Source organism: Bison bison, unplaced genomic scaffold, assembly GCF_000754665.1.
Source record: "Bison bison bison isolate TAMUID 2011002044 unplaced genomic scaffold, Bison_UMD1.0 scf7180017862643, whole genome shotgun sequence".
Taxonomy (NCBI): domain Eukaryota; kingdom Metazoa; phylum Chordata; class Mammalia; order Artiodactyla; family Bovidae; genus Bison; species Bison bison.
The window spans coordinates 11,613-16,625 of record NW_011493215.1 but is presented as its reverse complement, the minus strand read 5'-3'; the positions used below and the strand labels follow the sequence as shown (position 1 = coordinate 16,625).

The 5,013-nt window shown below is 41.4% G+C and overlaps 1 long non-coding RNA gene across 1 annotated transcript in view; it reads left to right on the top strand.

The window, feature by feature from the left end:
* Positions 1-3,678, top strand: part of LOC104983438 — a 15,755-nt gene extending 12,077 nt beyond the window's left edge. The window contains exon 3 of the long non-coding RNA XR_824642.1: positions 993-3,678. This is a non-coding gene — a long non-coding RNA (uncharacterized LOC104983438). The remainder of the gene's footprint in view (positions 1-992) is intronic.
* The last annotated feature ends 1,335 nt before the right edge of the window (positions 3,679-5,013 follow it).

The following is a 5,013-nucleotide window of genomic DNA, read 5'->3' as shown; positions in this document are numbered from 1 at the left end:
GCTGTGGCTGCAGTTTGATGGCTGCTGGATGGCAGGTATTCTTTCCTTCCTGAGTTTCCTCAGGCTCACCAGCTCACATTGGAGGGCTGCAGTTTCTTGCTGACTGTGACATCATTGTTTACTGATATGTGGTGGTGGTTTAGTTACTCAGTTGTGTCTGACTCTTTGTGACCCTGTGGGCTGTACCCCACCAGGCTCCTCTGTCCATGGGACTCTTCAGGCAAGAATACTGGAATGGGTTGCCATTTCCTTCTCCAGGGGATCTTCCAGACCCTTTCTCACTATGCACATGTAAATTTTTTAATTAACCAAAATGGCACTATATATCCTGGACACTTTTCCCTCTTCTGGAACTTTATGAAATTATATTCTTTTTGGCCCCCAAATTTCCATTAGAACAAAAGCTTTTTGAGCTGCTTGACAAGTATGTAATGAGGGTAGTGAAGGTTCAATATTTCTAGGCATTGTTGACATGAAAGTAAGCGCTTCATTTATTTAAACCTATTCAGCAATGAATTGCACTTACATTTAGTGAATACTTTTCTGTGTACCCCAAATTGTTAGGTGGTTGAACTACAGCATACAAGGGATTTAGAGTCTAGTGGGGGGAGATGTGATGCAGATCCCTGCATGTGCAGCTATGAAAAGGGGTAAGTGCCACTGTAGGGAGAGGGCTAAGTGCAGGCTGCTAGGGAAGAACACAAGAGGGCACTAAGCTAGCCTTGGACGATCAAAGAAGACTTCTGGGAGAAAGTGACTTTTAAGTGAAAACCTCAGTGATAAGTAGGAGCTAATACCTGAAGGAGGGGAGAGGAGACAGAAGGTAAGAGAAAGCAGTAGAGATTTTGGCAGCTGTCAAGCACTTCAGTCTGCAGGCACACAATGGGGCAAGTGGGATCAGAGAAAATACAGCATCCTTGAAAATTCAGCTATTGGAAATGTTTCTTTAATTTTTCATAATAATTCTCAAAACTTGTTTTATTTGCATTTAGAACCAGGAACAGTTGAAAGACGATGACTCTGATCTCATCCTCAATGATGGTGATATTAGTTTGACGTATGGCGATTCTACTGTGAACACTGAGTCAGCATCATCCGGTGCCCCTAGGAGACTTATGGGAAACAGTTCTGAAGATGCCTTTGATCGGGAACTTGCCTTTGGGGACCATGAACTGGTCATTCGGGGAACACGCCTGGTTCTACCTATGGATGATTCTGAGCCCCCCTTAAATTTGTTAGATAATACGAGACACGGTCCAGCCTAAGCTTACTAGTTACTCACTTAGTGATCTGTAAAATTTGCACATGTGATTGTGAAGAAATTCGTACTACCTAAAAAGTCCCAGTGCATGTTTCTGAATGTTTAAGCTATATAAATGCTATTTATTTATATAGCATTGAAAGACTATAAATACCCTGTACAAGGCAGATTGTGAACAAATTCTTCATTTTACTTTTTATTGGCCGCACTATGTAGACTGGACCTGTTTAGAAAGTTAATTTCACAGTGATGTCTTGTGTTCTGTTAGCTTTATGTCTCAGTTCAGGTATACAAGGTGACAGATTTACTCTTTCTTATATTTACCTGCCACTTAACCAGAGCACCAAGTTCTTGTGATGTGAATTAATTTTGTCTTGTGGGAGGGGAGGGAGAGGAAGGAGGGAGCACTGTTTCTGGGGGAGCCCAGGCAGGAGAAGTTGCTTTGTTGGAAAGTTATGTTGATTGCTGCTGCCTTTGTCGTGACCTTTTTCTTTCCTTTTTGTCTGGTGGCCTGTTATGGTGCATGAGGCCAGTGGCTTCGGATCTTGCCCATTCAGGTTGGGGAGTGAAGTGCTGGGGCCCCTTTTCCCCTTTGCCGTGAAAAAGTAAATTTTTTGGCTCCAGTACACTGCTACTCAGAAAAGAACGCTATGCGTGACTTCCAAGACTTTGTTTCTTTTTTCCAGACCAAGACCTTGGAAAGAGTTGCACCATCCAGCCCACTTAGCCAAAGTATAGTTGTATATAGTTCGGAACACTTGATTTCGATTTGGAGGGGCTGGGGTGGGCAGAGGACAGGAGGAGTAAGGAGCGTAGTGGTTTCAGAGAGCTCTCCCCCCAAATCTGTAAATACTCTATACCAGATAAGTTTAAATGAGAAACTCGATTGCTGCTTACTTTTTGATTATGTACTTTATCTGTATAGCAAGCTTTGTGGTCAGAAGTTTTTATACCAATTTAAATCGCTGCTCTTTAGCAGCCAAACAGGAGCAAAATGTAAAATTTTTGAATTGACTGTGTCTACTTGTCATTCGTTAGTCTGTAGTTGATGTTAATTTATGAATCCATGACCGTTCCACAGGACACCACAGCCAGTCAGGAGAGAATACAGCGCTCCCGAGCTTGTTGTGAGGACGGTTCTGCCTTTGTGTTACCAGGTGTAGTTGTCTTCATGTTCATGTGACTTTTAATAGGAAATACCTAAGCTGCCATGTTTGTTTTGTTTCTTACAGTTTTTAAGGAAGAGTGTATAACAATTGCCCATTTCATATGCAGAGTATGAAAGTGGATTCTATTTTGTAATGCTGCAAATACCTAACAGTGTATTGAATGCTTAGCAGAGGGGATCCTTTCCAATGTTGATTCTGACCTGTCAGAGTTTTGGAAGAAAAACAAACTTCTGTAGGTTTTTTTCCCCTCAGGTCTGAGTAGCATTGCCTTAAATCTTATCCAATTTGAAAACGGTTTTGTTTATGTGATGTTCAAATTGTCCAATGCAAAATATCTTTCCAAACAAAATATACTTATTTTCCCAAAGGTTTTCTTGCTGTGATGCAAACACTCCTTGCGGTTTTAAGGGAATTCTACTGTTGATCCCTTGAGTGGCAGCTCTAACTGTTGGCATAGCCATTTGTTATGTAGTGGTAGCGACTTTCCTGCTATGCAGGAACCCGTGAAGTGTGCATTTTCTATAATGTGTGCCTCTTCATGCCGTCAGTAATTTCTTGTTAACATGTTTGAGGGGCTTTGAACTTCAGCGTCATTTACCCACAAAGTCATTCACGCTGTAAAAGGTTATACAAGGAATTCACAACTACCTTTTTTATCCTGTCAAGTTACTGGGCTCACTTTATGAAAATGACTGTAAATACTTAGCATGACAAATTCAGTAACTTGTCTGTTTCAGCATGCATGAGACTTTTTCTTAGGGAAACTGATAAAGCTTGAGTCAACTGAATCTGCCTTCGTACTTTATCAAAGGGGAACCAAGCCTGCTGTGTTTAAATCAGCGTCTGGAAGATTCTCCTCTCCTCTAATCTATGTGTGCATCTCCAAGCAAAGAAGAAAAAAACAAACTCTGCTCATCCATCTGTTGGTTTAAGACACCTGAATGAACCTGGATGAGGTACAGTAGAATTCTCATCATGCACAAGTAGGACTGTTCTCGGACTTGTTTTCCTGTCCTTTGTGGACCCTACACGTGTGAATGACTTGAACGTTGTGTCTTTTCAAGTTATTTTTTAAGGTTCCTTGGCATTGTATCCTAGTTGTCCGTGTTTGGCAGTGTGCTGTTAAAGTAATAGACTTTTAATCTTTATGTATTTTTTTGTTTTCCCTTGGAGGACTTGGACAGACGTTATAGTGGTTTCTTTTAGGAAAATCTGTCATTAAAAAAATTATAGCCTTGCAAGTAACCATTCATGGTGTTTGAGTCACAGTTTATTCTAGTAAGAGGTAAAGAGTGCTGACTTCGTTTATTTTTCTACCTATATACCTACTGGGAAAGGGGGAAGACTGGTGTTTTTTTTAAAAAAGCAGCAAACAGAAACCTAACAGAACATAACTTATGGGGTGGCACATTTTTGGTGCTTATGTGTAAGACTGGATGTGTTTGCTCATGGGCACAGTTGGACCATTTAAGAAATATGATTCAAAGCAGTTGAATTCTGTTATATTGATTTGTAGCCTGTTAGCTCAGTAATGGATAATGTCATGAACATGTTAACTTCCATTATGTGGGGAGAGTAAATTCTGTAAAAAGTTAGGTAAGGTAGTTCCAAGTTGGGTTGAGAGTACAATCACACAAATAGTCCTTTTCCAAGTTAAAGACAGGTCTTTCTTATTGTGTGTAAGAAGTTCTCTAGGTTGGGGTTTGCTGACAGTCACTTCGCCTAGTCCGGTAATGGCACCAAGCACACCATGATTGTCTTTTGGTGCCACCCACTCCAGCTTGCTTGCTCATGATCCTTGAGGGGCCCAGGTGGTGGCCTCCACAGCACAGGCTTGTTTCTTCAACCAACTCATGTTTTCTAATTCACAAATAAAACCTTAACATTAAGTTTGAGAAAGTATATTTGTTTATCTGACTCAATGCACAAGTGTTTGGAGATGAAGATGTAAAAGCCTTGACTTGATCAGAAAGCCCTTGATAGGAAGTACTTCACACAAATGATGCAGCGTTGATGTGTGAGGCTTGCAATAAACTGGGAATGACAAAAATAGTCATTCAGTCACTAAGTAGTTTGCATTTTGGGGGCCCGCTTAGGTCTAGGCAATGTGTATGAGAGGTATTTTTTTCATTTCCATTTTAACTTAATCTTCATAATGCCGGGAGGGTATATTCCATTACTCTTTTCACTGATGAGGGAACTTAGGTGGAAGGAGGTTGATACACTGCTAGTAAGTGACAGAGCCAGGACTCAAATCCAGTCTTGACTCCAAAGTCTACATTTCTTCCCTGCTACTCTAGTAGCTCCAGTGCCAGGTGACAGGCTACTCCATCTTGAGTATTAGTAGAAGGATGATGAAGGCAATTACAGATGTCTGTCTTGCTGCCCACCCCCCACTTACTTGTCATCAGGCCAGGGTAGGGCATGAAGTCTCAGCTCTGTTCCTCCATTTGATGCACTGTTGGCTGCCAGACACACGTTCCCTGGTTGGGAAATTTCTTGAATTCTTAGTGAAGTGCCCTCTTGTATCTCTGAGTCCATGGACAAGGCAACGTGGCTAACACCATGCCTTCACAGTGTGCC